We start from the raw sequence: 21,363 nt of genomic DNA on the forward strand, positions 1-21,363 counted from the left end.
CTTTCTTTCTTTCTTTTCTTTTTCTTTCTTTCTTTCTCCTTAACACACTTCACATCACATTAAATATATCAGTTTGAATACATGGTGCAACCTGCATTGTTTTCTTCAGGCTTCCAAACATGTGGGACCATTTATGCTGTTCATATCATAGCACTTTACACACGAATAGTGTTTACGGTGCTTCGTAAAGTTTTGTCTCTTTAAATTTTGAATTGGTTCCCGGTACCAAGCGGGTGCATTCTAAGCAATAACTTTCCATCAACTGATCCAACGGCATTCTTTTTCCCTTTTGAAAATCATGGCTGATTAGAAGTCTAATGCAACAGCTGTTAGTGATCATGTGATTGATATGTTTTTAAAGACAGATGTGGAGTATTAAAAGCAGAGCCCTTCGGATTTCTCTGTAGCCCATGAATATTTCTGAATGGTTGCTGCTTTCATTCTCCCTTCTCCACTCGACTTTTTCTCCTTTTTCTTTTCTTTCCTCTTTTCTTGCTTTTCTTTTCTTTCCTCTTCTTTTCTTCTCTTTTCTCCTCTTTCTTGTCTTATCCTGCTCTTTCTTTGTATTGTCAAGCAGAAATAGTTTTAATAAAATGAGTTCTTTAGAAATATATGCAATACCCTTCATTTTCCAAAACAAGTACTGGAATAAAATCCATCTTTGATGGTGAAGAGCTTTATAAATTCCTTTTTAAGAAAATGTGTGTAGGTTCTGACTAAGAACAGATACAGTGGAATCCAGTAACCATGTACTGCTCCAGCTGGGAGGTTTCTAGATGACCTAAATTGCCCTAGAACAGAATATATGTTAATTAGAAACCATATGTCTAAATAACTCCGATTTTCCATGTTATGGTTTTCTTAACATGTTCTTCCACAAATTAACCCTCATATTAGAGAAATGTTCAAAAGACATAACAAAGGCATTACATTGAACTCTTGAATACTTAAAATCACTGTGCTTTAATGGCTTTCACACATTCAGACTTTGTTACTCGGATCCTGATTCTGTGGAACGTATCGTGAAGTTCTGTCTGGATTTATGACAAGAGGGTGATTTCTAATATGATGTTCCTGATGATATCTCAGGAATTGATTCAGCTGTAGAGGGAAGAAATTGTGCCATGAAAAAGAGAAACCATATCACCTATAGAGAATCATAGCATTTTAGAACTGCAGAGAGCTTTGGGAATCACTTCAGGAAGAGTATTTAAAACGCTTGATATTAAACGTAAAGAGTTAGGAGTGAAAGGTGATTAATCAACATAAGCCACAGGGCCTACAAGATTCTAGGACAGCACATTTACCATGGTGGTTGGAACCTTATATTATTCCAGTTGGGGCGGTCCTATAGGATCCTGCCCGGTTCTACTGGTTACCCAGCAAGAATGGAAAAGCCTTTAGCTAAGCCCAGATGAAATCACCATGGAAGTTATAAGGCCTAGCCTCTTGATAAATACTGTGCATTTATGTAGTACCCTTCACCCTTAAATTATCTGGGTAATGTCCCAATATCATTCCCACTTCATATACAGAGAGTGAAACAGTAACTTATCAAAGCAAATGAATAACTTAAGATTGCTGTGAATAAAAATATATTATTAAAAAGCAAGTTATGGGGGCACCTAGGTGGTGCAGTCAGTGAAGCATCTGACTCCTGGTTTCGGCTCAGGTCATGATCTCATGTGGGCTCCATGCTCAGTGTGGAATCTGCTTGAGTTTCTCTCTCCCTCCCCCTCTGTTCCTCCCCACCACTGTCCTATGCATGCTTACACGCTCTCTCTCTCTTTCTCAAATAAATAAATAAGTCTTTAAAAAAATAAAAATAAAGGCAAGTTATCAGTTTATCTCAGTTCTTAAAAAAAAACAACTTCTCAAAAGAAAAGCAAGAATGTACACATTCAGCTCAGGGGGAAAAATTCAGTATGTCTTGCTTTTTTCCTCATCAGTATTCATAAGCTGTGTGTAATTTACATGGATTTCACATCTCTACTCATGTCATTACTATTATCCTCAGCATCAAAATTAGTTTTCATTCAATCTGCACGAATTTAGAGCGCTTTTCAAAAATTTCCACAACCTTTTTATGTCTATTGGTTTTGTTTTGACATGTGCAATATTTGGTCTGGGACTAATAACTTATTGTTGCTCTCAAGATATAAGGAGCAATAGTCATCAATAAGACCATTTCCACCAACAAATGTTGATTGAGTAAGCCACTGTTCCAGGCGTATTATCAAAGAATGTGCTCAGAGGGGCATCTAAGCCAAGTCTGAGCTCTGCAAGAAACCATTTCCAACCTGATCAATGAGTATATTTTGAGCATTGGTTAATCTACATCAATTTCCTGGCACTTTTAGTGAGGTTGTGGCCTCTTAAAGCATGTTGGCTGGGAAATTAAACGCTTAAGAATGTGATTTATATTTAAAGATTGTACTAAAAAGCACCAACATTTGATTTTTCAAGTGCATTTCATTTAATTTCAGTGAATTTAATTTAAATATAATCCTAAACTGCAACACTTTGACTATAGCTAATACACTATTTTATTGTTCCTATTCAAAGGCTCCTTTGATTTCAATCAATGAAGAATCCAAAATACTTAACCTCTGTACCATAGCTGATAATGTTTTTAATCACAAGCAAAGAAGCCATAGAAATTCCCTTTCTCCACAATTTTATTTACATTTAATAGGTTTATTTCAATGCTAAAAAACCCAAAACTTGTGACTACTATTAAAACTAGTTTAATTATGGTTTTCTTAACATGTTCTTCCACAAATTAACCCTCATATTAGAGAAATGTTCAAAAGACATAACAAAGGCATTACATTGAACTCTTGAATACTTAAAATCACTGTGCTTTACAATCACAATTTACAATCACAATTTCAGCAATATAGACATTTGGGGCTGAATAAGTCTTTGTTGTAGGGGTTGTCTCTGTCATAAAAGGTTATTTAGCAGCATCTCTAACCTCTATCCACTAGATGCCAGGTACACATTGTTAAAAGATAAACTGAGGCATATTAAAAATTATGAGTTTATTTGAGCAAAAATTGATTCAAATTGGGCAGCATCCAAACTAATAGAAAGAGATGACTTTAATTTCTGTCCTTAATATCACTAATCCCAAGCAACAGTTGTTCCCAAATGTCATCATAGACAGATTGTTTTAGAAACAGTCACTGACTGGTTTTAGGCAATCAGGCTTAAGCGTCAGGGATTTTTGTTTGTTTGTTTTTTAAATTATAGAGCTGAATGCTAAAGTAATACACAGTAGCTTCCAGAAGTTACAGTTTCTTGTGATTTACATGTATATATACTAGAAAACTTACTATTTGCAAATCTCAATTAAAAACACCAAATTTTAAAAGTTTGATAAATTTAGGGAAATGTCATAATAAAGGAGATAAACTATGATTTTTTTCTAATAGCAAATACTTATAATTCATTTGATTTTTATGCAGTTTTAGTTTTATTATTCTTCCATTAAAATATATCACTATATTTTATAGCACTATAGCACTACAAGTCTCATCATTTCGTTAAATAACAAAAATCATAAACTCAAATTTTTCTCTGGTTTCACCCCACAGTATGGCAAAATCCACTTGATCCATTTGCCAGAATGAAGCTTGTACACAAATAGCCTCTTGCCTTTTTGAAATTCTCCAACAACAGATGCATGTAAGCCTCGAATAAAAAACAGTTCTTTTGAAAATCTAAAGTCAGGCAGCTGTTTTGCTGCAAACCAGTGCAATCTGAGCTGGATTTGAGAAATCTGGATTTTATTACTTAATGCAAAATTAGTCTCAGTTTTTCCATCTGTAAAATGGTAAAAATATCCCCTTTGAAAATGTTTAGGGAGAATAATGTGATCATTGTGATGTGTGAGCTACGTTTTCAACTCTCCCCAAGAGAAACAATAGTCATTGTGCTCCTTTTATGTTTGTCCACATAAAGAGAATATACCAATAACTTTAAGTTGTTGAACTTACTTGCTTAATAAATGTCCTTTGATAACTGTGAGAATTTTAATTCATTCAAAATGTTATTACACTAACGTTACTATAGAGTTGGCATGTTAAAATACAAGCTTATATTTCTCATTCTGTCCCTTAAGATTGGGTGGAAAAGGCCTGTTTTTTATGATCTGGAACAATAATAGTGAAATCAGGCATGGGTTATATTCACATAACAAACAATGCTTGATATACTCACTTATGATTGTTGACTGTTTCCCTGTTGGTCATAACTATAGGGTTTGTGATGGCTCCATTCATTCTAGTTTGGGAATAGTGTCCTTAGACTAATCATGTTCAAATTAGATAACAGAAAGGCTCAGATGAATTGATTTGGGTTTTTATGGACAGATAGTGAATAAATGGATGAGAAGAAGACAATACTGGAAAGATATTTTATATATTTAATATTACATCTATTTTATATATGCTATATTTCTATACTATATATTTATACAGATTTCATATAAAATCATATTTTATATAAATTTACATATAAATATATAACATAAATAATACATGTTACATATATACCTAATATACTTGTATATCTATTTATACGTTTTACATATTGTGCTAAAATAATCATTCTTACCATGGTGCCCTGATGCATATGATAGGAGCTTAGTGAATACTTGTTGAATTATTTATCAAATGAATCAAAGGTGAAGAATATGTAAGCAAGATAACAAGAATTATTGAAATATAAGTAAGTGATGGGTTATGGTAAAACTCAGAATCTTGGTTTTAACTTTGGCTCTGGGTTTCATCCCTTACTCTAGAGAGTGGTCTTTATTTTCAAGGTGTGACCTTCCCAGAGTTTCACCTGAATGCCCATGTGCTCAGCAAGGCTTATTCTCCATGGCTGGGCCAGAAATCTGGCATCTCTCAGCACTGCAGGACATCTGGTATCTCCATTCATCACCACACTGTGCTAAGCCTGCAGAGTCCTCTGTGTGTGTGTGTGTGTGTGTGTGTGTGTGTGTGTATGTATGTAAACCAGCTCATAGCTGAGAGCCTGAGAGTGAATCCCATGAAAACTGCAGACACCTCTCACTTGGGGTAATTCCCTCCTTCCTGATATCTTGCCCCACATTTTCCAGCTGTCTCATCAGCCCAGACTCCAATTTCAGCCTCTTTACTAGAATGAGCCCCTGTTCTCTATGTGGGTCTCTACCTCCTTGCGCTCTGCAGTCTGGAAAGTTCCTCCATGCAAAACCTGGGTGGAGCATAGAGTTCCTTCGGTGGATTTCCTTCCCTCAAGGATCACATGCTTCTGTTTTCTGTTGTCCAATACCTTACAGTGTTGCTTTGCATATTTTATTCAGTGGTAAGTTTCTTTTCTGTGGCAAGGAATGAGGAGGTGGTCAGGTCCAATAGCAGCACTGCATCATTTCTGGAAGTGGAAGTTGAATGTTACATTGTTAGATGTTAGGTCTGATATCATGGACTACTACAATTCTCACTTACTTGAAAATCTTGATGCGGTTTTATCTAAACAAACTTCCCCTCTTTGTAGGTAAGAATCTTACTTTCATCTCTTAAAAATTAGAGCAAAGTTGATGCCACCATATATTGGCAAGTGGCAAGTGCTGTGTATGTGCACATTTCTTCTTTGCTCCAACTCATGCAAGTTGATCTTTTCTTGTTTATTTGATATGATAACTGAGTATGGCTTTTGAGCATAAGAATAGCAAGGGCAAGGCATAAAAATAAATGCAAATTAAAGAAAACAAAGCTCTCAGGAGAGGCTTGATTTTTCAAAAACAAAATTATATAAACTGTACATAACCCAGAGAGGCAGAATACATAGTTGCAATAAAATAGTTCAAAGAAAATTCTGGTTTCTTCTTGAATTATACCTTCAGTCTGACATGTTTCTAGTGTCTGCAAAAGGCAGATGGTATTAGAATGGTAAATTACATTAAAATATGTGTTCTAATGTGAGTATTATGTTTGTTTATTTAGTCACCAGTTCTGTTTAAAAATAAAGTCACTTAGCATGTCAGGTGTAGCTTAAGTATAAATGCATAAACTTGCCAGTCTATTTCAGATTTTAGGAAAGCAGATCCCACATTAGGACTGATAAAACTGAAATGACCTTCCATAAAATGGAGCTCTTTTGACAGTGAGTTGTTTCTATGCAAGGGTTAATAATATCCTTTGGATAAGGAAATAATATAAGGCTACCAAGTTGACTTTAGGATTGCATATATTTTCATTTGTTTCCCAGAATTTGAAACGGATTGGAGTTAATTCATCTCTACTTGTGTTTCAAGGTATCTTGATGAGTTTAAGGATTTGACATGGAGTCATGGAATGTAAAACTTACTGGCTCACAGTACAATAAATATATTTTCTTGGACTCAATAATTCAGTATAATTAGAAGCATGAAATAATCAGCTAACTAGCTACAGGGAGACACTGTAACAACTGGTTTCTGCTTACATGAAAGAACTTTGACAGCAGAATCAGAAGAAGTCAAGACGATAGATGGTCAGATCTTGGGTGGTCACAGAGTCAAAGGATCTCAGGTTCAGAAAAGACTCACTTATCTCCTGTTTCAACTAAATGCTAGTTCCTTGTCAGATGGTTCCCAACCCATTGAAGTTTTTAGAAACTTAGAAGAAAGTGCCTTATGTTAGGCTGCATGATTTCAGAGGAAAAGCATGAAATACAAAAATTATTGAGTTTAATTTAAACTTTGTTACTTCCTAGTTTTCTCACCTGTCAAACAAATTTAACAAAGTGTCCCTCTTAATACTGTTTGCACTCCTTCTGAGAAGATGAAATGAGAAAGTCTTTATCGCTTCTTCAAATGTAGGAGATAAATACTATTGTTATCTTTAGTAAATAGTGAAGAAACTGAAGCTCAGAGGAGGTAAACGAATTGCTCAATGTCCATCCTGTGCTCCCCAAGCCCTTACTCTTCATGGATGTTTAAAAGGTACATGGAGTGTTCACAGAGTAAGTTCTCCACATGGAGTGAGTCACGCTGTTATTTCTCCTATGAAAGAAACTGGCCTCTAATCCTACTCACACCACTTCACACATGTCTTACTGTGTGTGGAAAGTAACACGGGCAGGACATTTCAAATTCCCATTTTAGCATTTTCTCTTTTAGGCCAAGTCCTCATTACCAGGAAGTTTATGCCCCAAATTGCTATATGGCATAGTGGTTAATCACATGCTCTTGTGTTCAATGCCCAAGTTCAAGCCCAAGATCTACCACTCACTGAGTATGCCACCTTTGGAAAGTTATTTAATCTCCCCTTTTATGATTTTAAAGGAGGATGATAATACTCAATTCACAGGGAGATTATGTGGATTACATTTGATGATTCCTATGATCGGAAGTGATTGGAAGAGAGTATTTGATAAATGCTGGTCATTCCTATTATTTCCCTGCACCAAGCTCAAAACTGGGACAGGTTCTCTGATGTACTTCCCAAATGGTAAAACAGGAAGATGGCCTACTGATAAGATTTTCTTTTCTTATAATGAATGATACTCTTTCTACATGGGGTCCCACCTTCCTGTAATATTCTATGACAACAGTACCATTTGCCTGGTACCAAGAAGGTACAAGCCACTATGGATGCAGTTCAGGAAAAGATACAAGTTTGTTCACAGATATCTCTGGAATCAAGCCCCCTTGATTAGTGTAGCCTATTTTCCTGACTTCTCAGACTTACATTAGCAGAGCTAAGAATCTTCCAATATAGGTATAATGAATATATCAGAAGCACTCACAGATAGTCATTCTCTTGGGTTATCTGGCAGATTGATGACTCTCCTGACTAATCATTTTTCTTGCAAAATGTATTTTCTGACTGATGCTCAAGACCCGAACGACGTCATACTACAGACGACTGTGGTAATTTCAGCACATAGTAATTCACTAGCCACATTCATTTTTAATATATTAATTTCACATTTTCATGTTCATCCAGAAAGACTAAGAGTTTCTGATCACAGCCTGGAACACATGTCTCTAATAACAGCTCTCGTTGTGCCAATTTTTTTTAACGTAAAGATACACAGGTTGTTGAGTAGCTGAGATATTCTGAGATTAAACTGATGAGATCAGGCAAGCCTGACTGCTTTGTTTTCTAGAAGTCAAACAGACTGCAAATTTACAGGATATAAGTAGTTCAGTTAGACAGCGAGGCACCACCGGAGAGACAAATGCTTATTAAGTTCATGGATTAATGCAGAAGCAGTGTGGAGAACACTAGTTCAAGGGCTGAGGCTTTCAGCTGTATGATTTGAACGTCACAGTTGTGGTTGTTGTGACAGGCTGCCGGCCAACACAGAGTCAGTTTGCAGGGCAGTTAATAAAAACCCTACAAATTAGTTTTGCTTTTGTTTGCTTGTTGAGAGTTTGCTGTCTATAAGATTTTTTTAAATGAATTTCTTCAATTCTTTCAGACTGAGATCTGTATAATAACAAAAATGATTTAAGTGGGATTCTAAAGTAGCACACGTGGTTTTGGATTAATCATAAGGAAAGATGGTGAACATTTCATGGCCAAAGTTACATTTTCCCCTAATTCTTAGATTAATAACAGATAATAACCTTTCTTTTCATGTTGCAAGGAGTTAGCTTTTAAGAAAAAAAAATACTCTGAAACAGAGGATAAATTTCTTTTCTAACCAGGCTTTGTTTTCTACCTTTCTTTTACTTACTTCCTTTCATTTTCTGCTTTTTTGTATTATTTTTCTTCCTATGTGCCTTTATTTTGATTCTGATTTGTCTCTATTCCCCTTATTTTGCTAAACATTTGCCCACCCATGCCCCTGCTACCGGGATAAAGCACATTTGGATGGAGGAAAAATGAGCCTGTTGACTAAAGAGTTCTGGTTCTATGTGTGACTCTAATGTGAGAGTGTTACGTGGTATTTTGGGCTGAATAGTGAACCCTCCTGCCAAATTCATTCGCTGAAGTCCTACCCTTCCCTAATACCCCAAAATGTATTTGAAGAAAGGGCCTTCTAAGAGGAGATTATATTTAAAATGAGGCCTTTAGGGTGGAGCCTAATCCAATATGACTGGTGTCCTTATAAAAGGAGGAGATTAGGACACAGACAGGCATTGAGAAAGACCATGTGCAGACACAGGGAGAAGGCAGCTATCTCTAAACCAAGGAGAGAGGCCTCGGAAGAAACCAACCCTTCTGACACCTTGATCTTGGACTTTTTTTTTTTTTAAGATTTTATTTTATTTATTTGACAGAGATAGAGACAGTGAGAAAGGGAACACAAGCAGGGGGAGTGGGGGAGGGAGAAGCAGGCTTCCCGCAGAGCAGGGAGCCCGACACGGGGCTCGATCCCAGGACCCTGGGATCATGACCTGAGCAGAAGGCAGATGCCTAACGACTGAGCCACCCAGCCACCCGATTAATCTTGGACTTTTAGCCTCCAGAATTGTGCGAAAATAAATTTCTGTTGTCTCAGCATCCAATCAGTGTATTTTATTAAATACACTGATTAGTTACCAAACTAACATAACAGGTTTGATATATCATCATTTCTTCACAAGACCCGGAGTTGCAAGGATAAAATATTATTCTATTATTCATTCAGTCAACAAACAGATGCCAAGATACTTCTCATCACAGTAACCAAGACAGGAAGCCAGGGATTCCTACCCTCAGGGAACTTACCAAAATATTATGTGCAATCATGGAACACTACATCAAAAACTAATGATGTAATGTATGGTGATTAACATAACAATACAAAATTTAAAGATAAAAGAATATTATGTGCAAGGTGTTTTATAAATAAAATTGTTAAGCACATTTATTATGTTATTGGAAATATTTTTATTTTCAAATCATCAACTGAAAGGGCTGCATTAATAGGGCAGTCAAATTCTAAAGCTTGAGATTATTACATGGATTTGTCTCCATAGTAATAGTTAACGTTTATTAAGAACTTACTATTCAAAAGCTTTATTAACAATAGTTTGTTTTATTTTCATAGCAACACAAATGGGTAGATACTCATACTTTCCTCACTATACAGATAGGAAAAGTGGGACAAAGAGAATTTAAATAACTGGCCCAAGATCACATGACTAAAAAAAACCACTAGCCACAAGTAACAAATCAATATGTGGAAGTTGAAAACAAAATCATAACACAATAAAGCCAGCAAGTAATGAAGAGTTCTCAGAAATAACAGTTGGAAATGCCTCACTGGAGGGAGTCTTCCAATGAGCCAGTCTTTGACCTTGGCCGCATGGGCAGCATACTTCAAATACCAAAAACATGGTCAGTGAAAAGAATATGACTAAACTGGGAAAAGGGTGAGATTATTTTGTCTGCTGATCATTTTGAAAAATGCATCTATAAGAGTTGGTGCATAAAGAGGAGGAGAAATGAGGCAGTAAAGGAAAGATTGCAATATAATCCTATGATCAACAGAAAGTTTAGTACAATGTGGCATATACCCTTCCCCCAAAACTTTGTTAGTGGGGCTTTTTTAATATCAGGTGACAGAGTGGAAGGAACAAGACTATCTAATGGTAGTCTCCAATCCTGCCTCTTCTAGAGAATTGCTTTATAAAAGTGATTAATTTCTTTTTTTTCTTTTTTTATTATGTTATGTTAATCACCATATATTACATCATTAGTTTGTGATGTAGTGTTCCATGATTCATTGTTTGCATATAACACCCCGTGCTCCATGCAGAACGTGCCCTCTTTAATACCCATCACCAGGCTAACCCATCCCCCCACCCCCTCCCCTCTAGAACCCTCAGTTTGTTTCTCAGAGCCCATCGTCTCTCATGGTTCGTGTCCCCCTCCTATTTCCCCCCCTTCATTTTTCCCTTCCTGCTATCTTCTTCTTTTTTTTTAAAAAAACATATAATGTATTATTTGTTTCAGAGGTACAGGTCTGTGATTCAACAGTCTTACACAATTCACAGCGCTCACCGTAGCCCATACCCTCCCCAGTGTCTATCACCCAGCCACCCCATCCCTCCCATCCCCCGCCACTCCAGCAACACGCAGTTTGTTTCCTGAGATTAAGAATTCCTCATATCAGTGAGGTCATATGATACATGTCTTTCTCTGACTGACTTAAAAGTAATTAATTTCCGATTATTCTCAATTCTTAACTAGCTAATGAAAAGATATCAGAATTTAATATAGATTGAGTAGAAGACTTAGACTTTATGTATATAATTAAAGCAATATTAAAAAGCCCTGCTAAGAATGTTCTCTGAAGTATGTGTGTGTTTATGTGTAAGTTCCTTCCCGCTTAAAAAACAAAACAAAGCAACAACAAACATTGAAAGTCCATTATTAGGTGGTTTTAAATATATAGCAAAACTGTAAGTTCATTTTCGTCTAGTACAATTTTTTTCCTCTCATTCAACTAAACAGCTTAAGTCTTTGGAAGGCTATAAAACTAAAGTGCCCTAAATTATTTTAATCTCTTAGGTAGTGTAGGTGTGATATCAATGTTCAAGAAACTCAAATATTGCAAAACTGAAATAATGATATGCAAAACAAATGACACATTTTCCGTTTACAGAAGTGTTAGCTTTCCTTTAGGGGATAATTTGTTATGCTTTGCAGGAAGCCAAATTCATGCACATGTATTGAACAAATACTGTGCTTTATAGACCTTTTAAAAACTGTGGAACTTCAAGTTTAAAAAATTATACACACACTCCAGATTGGTCATACAGGTAAGAGAGAACAGTCGCCATGTGTTGTGAGGAAATGAGGGACAAGCTTGGCAGGGGTTGTTGAACAATTGAGGACAATCCACTGAACAGAATATGCTTGTTTTGTTGCTTTGATTGGTGTAAATTTAGCCAGAGTTTGTAAGAGAACTGGACTGGGAAGACACTTAATCCTACTTTCTTTACTCTATATAAAAGCAGTCAATCAATAATGACACTTGTGTATGACACAATTTGACTGTTATTTAAATGTCAGTGGTCAGAGGCCCTTATTTTTCTTATGGTACCACTGCTTTCTTCAGTTTTCATAAAAATGTTACTGTAGTTGATTGCTTTTTTGTTACTAGTTATTTGGTACTTTCTCTGTAAGAGGATTGTACCTCTTGCCCTATCAAATTCAAACTTGGCCGTAGGATTTGTTTTGGCCAATAAAATGGGAATGGAAGGGAAGAGTGCTTCTTTCAGCTTAAAGAGCCCTCACGTGGTTTCACCATTTGCTTTTTTCCTTTGATTTAAGAATGGCATATCCTTGATAGAGGCTGCTCCTTCAGTCTGGGCCCAGGAATGAAGAAAATGTGAAGCAGACACAAAACCAAACCATGCTGGATGTGTAATGTAAATTTGAAGAAAAACTCGTTGTTGGTGTTGTATGCCACTGATAATTTGGGGGTCATTTATTCCTGAGCATAATCTAGTTTAAGCTGATTCTTACAACATTCCAAATGAAGTATCTGATTTGGTCCCAATATAGTTCAGATACTAACATGAGTCACATGACCCAGAGCCTAGTAATTGTTCTGTTCCTCCTTTCTTTCCCTCTCAGTTGCTTTCTGTGAACAGTTGTGGAATGATAACCTCTGTGTTGGTGTGTTTATAGTGCCCGAATATATCTAACCGAGGTCAGTAGGGATCCTCACATATACCTACCTCAAAAAAACAAAAAAACCCTCAAAACCCCAAAACAAACAAACTATAAAAACACGATTAGGGTTAATCTGATCTGATGCCCTCATTACACATAGGCCTAGAAGCTGAAGTCCAGAGACACACATTGCTTTGTCCAAGTTCCTGCAGCAAGGGAGTGACAAAGTAAATTAGAAGGCTAATATCAAGGCTCTTGGTCCAAGATGGTTTCCATTAGAGGCTTCAGCCTCCTCAAGGAATTTCAAGATGCTGCAATGAGCTCTGACACAATATTTTTGTCTTTTAAACATTTGGAAAATGACTCATATATATAACAGACACAGCAGGAAAACAGCCATGAAGGATTTAGGGAACAAAATTATAACTTCTCTGTCTGTTTCCAGGAATTGAGAGGAGACTGGAGAGGCAGGAAGAGAAGCAATATTGGCTACCTCCTCTTGCTGGATCAAATAGGAAAGCTCAACAAAACGAACTCTGAGGAGCCCATGAACATATGACTTGCCCTATACAGTTATTTCTCTGCCACAAAAGAAAAAGGAGGCAGCACAAAGGTACAATGAAGACCCATTTTCTGGTTTCACTTCACCTGGGAAAATTAAACTTCTCCCTCTAATTGTTACAATAAATGTGTTGGCACCATTATTTTTCAACTCTTCTCTTCTCCTTCATTTCTTTTATATTATTTTATAAAAAATGACATGGACCTACCGTTAAATTTTCTGCCTTCTTCCAGAGAATAAGAACATGAGAATCACCATGACAGGTTTAGTAAGAATCCATGGCCAGGACCTCCAAGTTCTGTCAGTAAAGGGCTTGTCTCTGGCTCATCCCTGGTCTCATTGCCTTCTCTTCCAAGGTCCACTTGGAGTAAAAATAGAAATTAATGCATTTTTCAGAAGCTATCCAGTCACCAACATTCTGATTTTCTTCAAGGACCCTGGCTCATGCTGTCTCCTTCCTTAGTCTATGCCTTGTAAGGATACATCCTCAAGTTTTACAAGTAATACAGACTGAGTTTTATTACCCAAATGAAAGGTCCATTTTATTGAAGTCCGGTATAAGATGAGGTAAGGCAGGAAAAAAATATTTCTAAGTTAGCAGAAGCTAAAACTCAACAGACTTTAATATTTAAGAATGTTTTAAAGTGTGTGCATTTCCTTTATAAAGTAATTATTCCAGTCATGCCATTTCGCATACTCCAAACCGTTAATGACCCCAACTGCCTATGCTAATAAGCACACCCTTCTTACTCTGGCATTCTGGAATCTCCAGAGCACAGCATATCTGATTTTTATATGCCCCTACTTTCTCAGACTAGAATCGATGTGTTATTCTCCCACACCCCCACACCTTCTCCTCCCACAACCCACATATATGCAGTTGCTATCTCTGAAGGAGTTAAAGACTATATTCCTTTTCCTTTCTATTCACGTGCATGACACATATACATCACTGTCGTTTCTCCTCTAGACTTGAGAAATAGCCTCCTAACCACATCAAATCTTGCCCCCTTCCAACCCATCTGCAACCCATAGTCTCATCTTTTGAAAATATAGGGCTTATCATGTCAGCCTTCTGGATAAACCATCAGTCTTCCCCTAGACATTAGGGTAAAATCCTACAAGTGGTCTCCAAGTACTGATTTCATGTAACTCCTTTCTAAAACACAGCTTCATCTTCCTTCTCTCTTCTGAGTTGCAGCCATACTAGATTTCTCTCAGATCTTCAAACAGACTGTTTTCTCTCACTCCAGGGTTTTCATATGTTATTTTCTTTGGCTGGAATGTTTCTTCCATCATCTTCCCCTTATTTGTTCTTCAGGTCTCACTTTCCTCTAGGTATCTCTGGCCAAATGCTTCACCCAGTAGAATCTTACACACTTCATAGTATTTATTACATATATATATGTATGTATGTTTAATAGTGTGGAAAGGTATCCATCCTGTCTATAGATGTGCCCCCAGGAGCTAGCAAAAAGCCTAGAATATAGTAGCTACTTAAAAGCACATTTAGTGTGTGGTTATTTTATACAATTGTCACCATCTCCCTCATATTTCATTGTAAGTATTAGTTTTTAGGAAGCCTTTGCAGAAAGAAGATGATTAGCTGGGGTGTGGTGGGAATGGGAAGGAAAAATAGAGGGACAGGGGATTTGTAATGATAAAGATATAGAGGATGAGCACAACAAAGTCCAATGAAAGATATACTTATGGTAAGCAAGCCTTAAAGAAAGAGGAGAAAATGTAAAAAGGGATGTTGACCCAGAAAGTGGGGTTGAAAAAAGGACTCTGAAGAGCAAGAAAAACCCTTAGACAGAGTTAATTGATTTTAGTAGTTCCTGCTTTCTCTAAGAAATTTTAGCAATACCCAGAAATCAGCCTAGAAAGAAACTCAGTGTTCCAGGCCACTAAATAGAGCTTCCAGGGTTTATGTGTCTGTTATTTCCCCACATCCCAGACTGGAAAAACACAGTCAGAGAAGCACAAGTTGCTCTACAGTTCATCGGGCATAAAATGCCTGACAGCTCTCTTGGGATCTCCATATCGACAAGCGAAGCAGCCCAGCTTATCAGATATTATCATTCCTAGCTCGGTCAGCACTGCGGGTATCTGGCCCTATACTATTCCATGGGGTCCTGTACATCTAGACCAGAAGATTTAAGTTCTCACCATGTACTGCTAAGATTCCCATGTTTTAACTTTGTGATCTCAAATCTTTCATTAGAGGTTATGTCTATTTACTACACTGGAAGATAGAAAATCCCATTATCTCAAGTCTGTACACACAGAATATTTAATAGCTGCCAAAATATATCCTAGGCTATAGAATATCATCTTGTGTGTGAAAAGATAATACACTTAAATGGGAATTAACACTTATTATACATATGTTATGTAACTGGTAGTGTGTTAAAGATTTTCATATTTACAGGGAAAGTACCAAATACTCTTTTTCTCAATGTTAATTACATATCTTTGACTAGATATTGATTCTATTTTAAACTAAACACCAGGTATTGTATATTCAGATTACACCTCAATACTGGATATCCAAAACAATCTTGAGAAAGAACAAAGTTGGAGAATCCACACTTCCCAATTTCAAAATTTACTACAAAGCAGCAGTACTCAAAATAGTATATTACTGGTCTAAAATTAGAAATGTAGGTTAATGGAAATTACAATGTTCTCTAGATTGAAGTAGTTTTTGATGAGAGAAACTGCAAAATTGCAATACAAAGGGCATAGAGGACAAGGTGAAGAATTGTGGGCATTTTTTGTCGTTGATATACCACAGTCAACCTTCTGTCATAACTACCCATATCTTTTCCACATACAAAATTCCCCCACCTCCTTCCAGTGTCCCCAAATTGTTATCCAATCACAGCATGAGGTACAAAATTCAGCATCTTGGGTTTTACATCAGATCCTGATATGGCACCTCTTGATCCAGAGATTTAAGAACCAAAAGCCAAGATATCTACCCCACATCATCTTAACATACAAACATGGAAAAGGAGCTTGATACCCTTAACAAGCATTCTCATTCGAAAAGGTGAAGAATAAGAGGCATATCAGTCACTGATTCATAGCTCTCTGAGATCCTACTGAGTAAATATTCTGGGCTCTGGCAGCAGAGAGATTTCCTTGATTAGGCCCTGGGTCTTCTATATTTGGAAGCATTTCCTAAGTCAATTGTTCTCTATGACTTTTGGCCTCCTTGTAAGATCTTGATTTTGCTCTTTGAGACTTACTGCCTTTTCTCTTCTCCTTGGTCACTTCTGAAGACAACACTGGAAAATAGAGCCTTTGAGGAATTTTCTCAGTTCTTTCTTGCCAAAAGAAAGTCGAAAGCCAAGAATCCTTTTGATTTTTGAACAGCTTCAGTTTTAGTGTGGCAGCACTTTTGCTGATATAACTCCCTTAAAAACTTCCTAGGTTTTCTATAAATTTGGTTCCATCCAACTCTAATTGTGCAAAGGCCGCACCTACAGTTTGACAGATAAACCTCTCTCTCCAGGTTTAATTATAGTTATTTAGGGCATATCAAGTCCTTGTGGGATAATAACCTTAAAAAAATTTCTGAAATCCCTTTTCCTAGGTGAGATGGCCCACTGGAAACCAACTTAATTTTTTCAGAAGTATTACCAGGGCTTGCATAAGCACCCACTTTAGTTAATCTCCTCCCCAAACCCTATTTTACTTTTAGAATCTTTTGTTTGCTCTAGAGACTAGAGATAAAAATCAATTTTATTTTCCAAGGCAATAAGACCTTTCTCCTCTATAGTTCCCCTAAATTGTTCTTACAAATTTCAGGTCTTTCTTCAGTTCATCTACTTCTGTAACTTATCATATGCAGCTGGAAGTAAGCAATTGACACTCTCAATATTCTACGTGGAGGTCTTCTTAACCAAATCTGAAGGTTCATTAGGTGTTTTTTTTTATTTTAATTTTTTTTCCATTTTCCAAGTGAACACAGATTTTTCTGCTACTAGTGCATAACCTGAATCTCCTTTTTTTCCGGCCTTATAATACATTTTCTTACTTTTTTTTCCAGCTTTTGTTAATTTTTTTTTATTTTGGCCATTTTGTCAGTTTCTTCCTGCCACCTTGTTCCAAAGCCAATGCCATATTTTAAGTTTTTGTTATGGCATTATTTCTTTCAGGTATTAATTTCTGTATACATTATTTATTGCCACAATAAACCACAGTAACATCCCGAGCATAATGACCTAAGTAGCAAACAATTGTTTAATTCAGAAGTCTGCTTCTCTGTGCTGGTCTTGGCTGATAACCCACTCATGTGTCTATGGTCAGCAAGCTGATCAACCAGGGACTCTCATCCTTCAGCAGGTTACTCTTGGCTTGTTTCATGGTACTCTTAGAGTTCCAAGAGAGTGAATGGAAATATACATGTCCTCTTGAGACCTAGCTACAAACTGGCACCCAGTCACTTCTGCCTCATTCTATTTACCCAACAAAGTTAAAGGCTAGCCCAGATTCAAGAGGAAATAGACTCCAAAAGTATTGATACAGGCATAAATAAAGACAGAGGTAAAGAATTTTGGCTGATTTTGCAACCAATTTACCACAACTCCTCTTATTTCCTCAGAATTCTATGTATAAATCCTAATTTATAGGATTGACTATAAATATAGTGACTCTTTCTTCAAACTGTAACAGGAATCCATTCACTTATAACCCTTCACTCCCTTTATTTTTTATTTTATTATTCCCTTCTTTTGCCCTTGACTTCCTATTATCTATTCTTCATGAATCAGTCAGATCACAACTTTCAATTCAGAATATGAAGTCAGATCATACCACTGACCAGATTAAAATCTTTGAATAATCTTTCATTTTAGGCATTATAAAATTCAAGTTGCCTAAAGTTGCCTACACATGCTACAAGTCTGGCCCTGTCTCTACTCTCTGATGTCCTCTCCCGTTATTCTCATCCTTGTTTGCTGCCCCAGCATCATACCAGTCTCTGTGCCCTTCCTCAAATAGGCTAACATCTCACAACACCTTTGTGGTTGCTATTTCTTCCATTCAGAATGTTCATCCTCTCCCTTCTATCAGATTTCTATTCAAAAATAACTTTTTCAGACATGCCTTCTCTGACCCTGCATAAAATATCATCCCTATCATAGCCTATACCTCTGATCTCACTATATTTCCTTTTGGACTTACCTGATACAATACATATTTCTGTTATTTTTTATAACACAACTCCTTCTAAAAAAGTAAGCTCCTTGAGTGTGGTAGTTATGCATCTTTTTTTTAATTGCTATATCTCTAGTGCTAGAAGAGTACCTGTCACATAACAAGTACTCAAAAAATAGTATTGTTGAATAAATGAATGAATGAATGAACGAATGAGTTGATGATGGAAACTTCAGGCAAAAGCATGGACTGATAAAGCTGTTGTACTTAAGAGTTTTAGGTTATAGCAGCTGGGGCTTTTAGGAAGCTCCTAGTGAGAGCTAAAAGGTACCTGAAAACATCTGAGAGTTTAATGCCTTATTAATATTTTGTGTAAGTGTAGACACAATCCATGGGCACTCTCTGAAAATGTTGCAGTTCCTCTAGGCTCTGTCTAATTTTCTCAGCAATATCATGTATATTCATGGTTTAATTTATTATGTCTACACAGAAATGCGAAATAGATGCATTCATTCCAGCCTTCTTAGCACCTAACTGCTTATCTTTTCTGCCTATTTTGATGAGTTACGGGTTTTTTCATCTCAGCCTGACCCAGTCTACACTTATGTTCTTTCCATTGAATTTGGTCCCCCTGTAGCAGTCTCTCTATAGATGACACAACCATGTCCCCGGCTGTTTAAGCCACAGATGTAGATGTCACCTTTCTCCTGTCCCTTCCATATCCAACTTCTAAATCCTCTGATCTGTCAACTTCTCATGCTCTCTAGAGTCATAAACCCACCTTTTATCTTTTCTTCATATTCTCTATTCTGTGTTATGTTTCAATAGAGGACTGTGTATCATAGGTGTTACATAATTTTGAAATATTTTTCCACCTTATAAAATTTTAAGATAACAAAGCATACATTCTGCTTTTGATTTATTGTATTAATAATTATAAAGATAATAAATTAACAAAATTAGTAAATTATTTATGATAATTATTTGTTATTATACTTTTCTATATTCTACATTGTTTCAAAAAAGATTATTTATCACAAATATTGCATAATTTTGGAACTTTTTTCTTTACGAAATTTTAAAATAACAAAGCAAACATTTTTCTTTTATAGAAATTCCCAAAATAAAATTCCCAAATAGTATTTTTTTTTTCTTTAAAAGAGGCAGGGCCTAACTTAACTTAAATAAAATTAAATAGACTTCTTGAAAGCATTTTGCTTTATTTATGAATGCTATTACACTACAATATTTAGAACTGAGTATAATCTGATCTCTATTATTCTGCTTTGGGCCATTATTTTATAAGAATTTTTATAACATTTTTTGGCTTGAAGAATATAATGTTCCTTGTAAAGTTACCTACTAACAAATTTCTTATGATTTGTGTTAACTGTCAGTCTATTCTCTATTTATTAAAACAACCAAAAGTCTAATTGTTTTTGCATATGAGATTAATAGCTTTCACCATCATTATTAATTTCTACATCCTTTTACTAATCATAAGTATCTATTTTTCTATTGATGAATAGAATTTTGATGTATTTATGCATAAAGAGATTTTTTGTCAACCCAAATTTTGTATAGATTGCTCATCTATTTATATTTGAAGGAGAGTAGATATTAATGACAAATCTTAAGGCATGCCTTGCTTATATTACTAATGTTGAGATGCCTAGCAGTTCTGATGGCAGCCTCCATGATCACACAATCCTTGATCATAGGCAAGCACGGCAATGTCTCTCATGACAACGCTGTAGGCTCTCTTAGGGGATTAGTGGTCCTCCAAAGGTCGAGGCTGAAGCTGAATGGAAATTTGGGTTTCAAACTCTCTTGTTCAACATGTTCTCTAACCTTAACTCACAGTGCCCCTTGAGGAGGGTATTATCATTCCATTCCATCACAGAAGAGAAAACTGAGATTTTGAAAATGTAGGATAATGTGGCCAAAGTTGCTGACCTAATAAGAGGCGGGGCCAGGACTCAACCGGTTAAAACTTATTTTCTTATCTATTATCTTAGGAGATCATTGTCTAGTGAGAGGGAGAAATATAAGATGACAAATAGCTATAATAAAGACTGGACAGTAATGAGAGCCGTATTAGTTCCAAAGTTGTATTTCTTATCATAGTGAAGTTAGTGACCTCAACTTGCCCTCACTCTTTGTGGGTTCTCCTATTCAGAGCACTGCATAGGACCTGGCAGATTATCAACAGATCTATCTATACACCTATCATCTATCTATTATCTCTCTCTCTCTCTCTCTCTCTCTAGCATCTATGTATCCACATCATATACTGCCTTAACTTAGTGTCTAATCCAGCTGTTCATTTTTATTAAAACTACATAGAAAGCTCTTATATGTCAAATTCAAGCATATCTCAGCTCTTTTCTAACCTGCGAATCCTGAGTTAGGGACTGATCTAAGCCTGGCCTGGCTGCTTGGGGAAATGTGTTTGTTGATTTTAGCAGTCTAATAGGACTAAAAGTAGGGCAACCAGCTGAGTAATACTCCTAGAAAATTTGAAGTTAATCCAGAAAGATGGTCCCCACATGTTTCCAATTTCAATTTTCTGTTCTGTCTAATCATTTTTATATCATTATCATGAGGTTGAAATCATCGTAATAAGTCTTAATTCATTTTATTATAGTTCTGTCATTATGCAGAGTGGACCTAATGGTGATTTCTTTTAGTAAATAAGTATGCTGAGAGGATTAACTTTATTAATAGTTCACGTAGATCTGTGGAGCAGCAAAATTTTTTTTTCAGATATAGTAAACAGTGTTTCCATCGACACGTTCTTCCTAAGTTTTAGAAGCATGTCAAATCAACTGAGGTCTATCACATTGCTGATCCACACTTCTGGGTGAAAAGACAAGTTGATGAATTATGTAGAGAAGACAGAAGGTTAAAATTATTTAGATAATATGTTGCATTTGATAAATAATTTTCAAAATACACATTAAAGATTCACACAGATTGTCACAAATACATTTATTTATGGGGCTACATCCTGAGAGGGAAATTGAGCACATGTTTGCTCTATGT

At 36.1% G+C, this 21,363-nt stretch overlaps 1 long non-coding RNA gene across 2 annotated transcripts in view; it reads left to right on the plus strand.

Moving 5' to 3' along the window:
• Nucleotides 1–13,302, plus strand: part of LOC141371140 (uncharacterized) — a 16,307-nt gene extending 3,005 nt beyond the window's left edge. The window contains exons 1-2 of one of the 2 annotated variants that reach the window (XR_012375842.1): nucleotides 12,245–12,343; nucleotides 13,036–13,302. This is a non-coding gene — a long non-coding RNA (uncharacterized lncRNA). Of the gene's footprint in view, nucleotides 1–12,244; nucleotides 12,344–13,035 lie in introns of those variants that run through there. The other variant, XR_012375843.1, reaches the window with a different exon arrangement.
• The last annotated feature ends 8,061 nt before the right edge of the window (nucleotides 13,303–21,363 follow it).

This window comes from Callorhinus ursinus, unplaced genomic scaffold (genome assembly GCF_003265705.2).
Source record: "Callorhinus ursinus isolate GAN/ISIS: 27379988/994484 unplaced genomic scaffold, GSC_fseal_2.0 scaffold57, whole genome shotgun sequence".
Taxonomy (NCBI): Eukaryota; Metazoa; Chordata; class Mammalia; order Carnivora; family Otariidae; genus Callorhinus; species Callorhinus ursinus.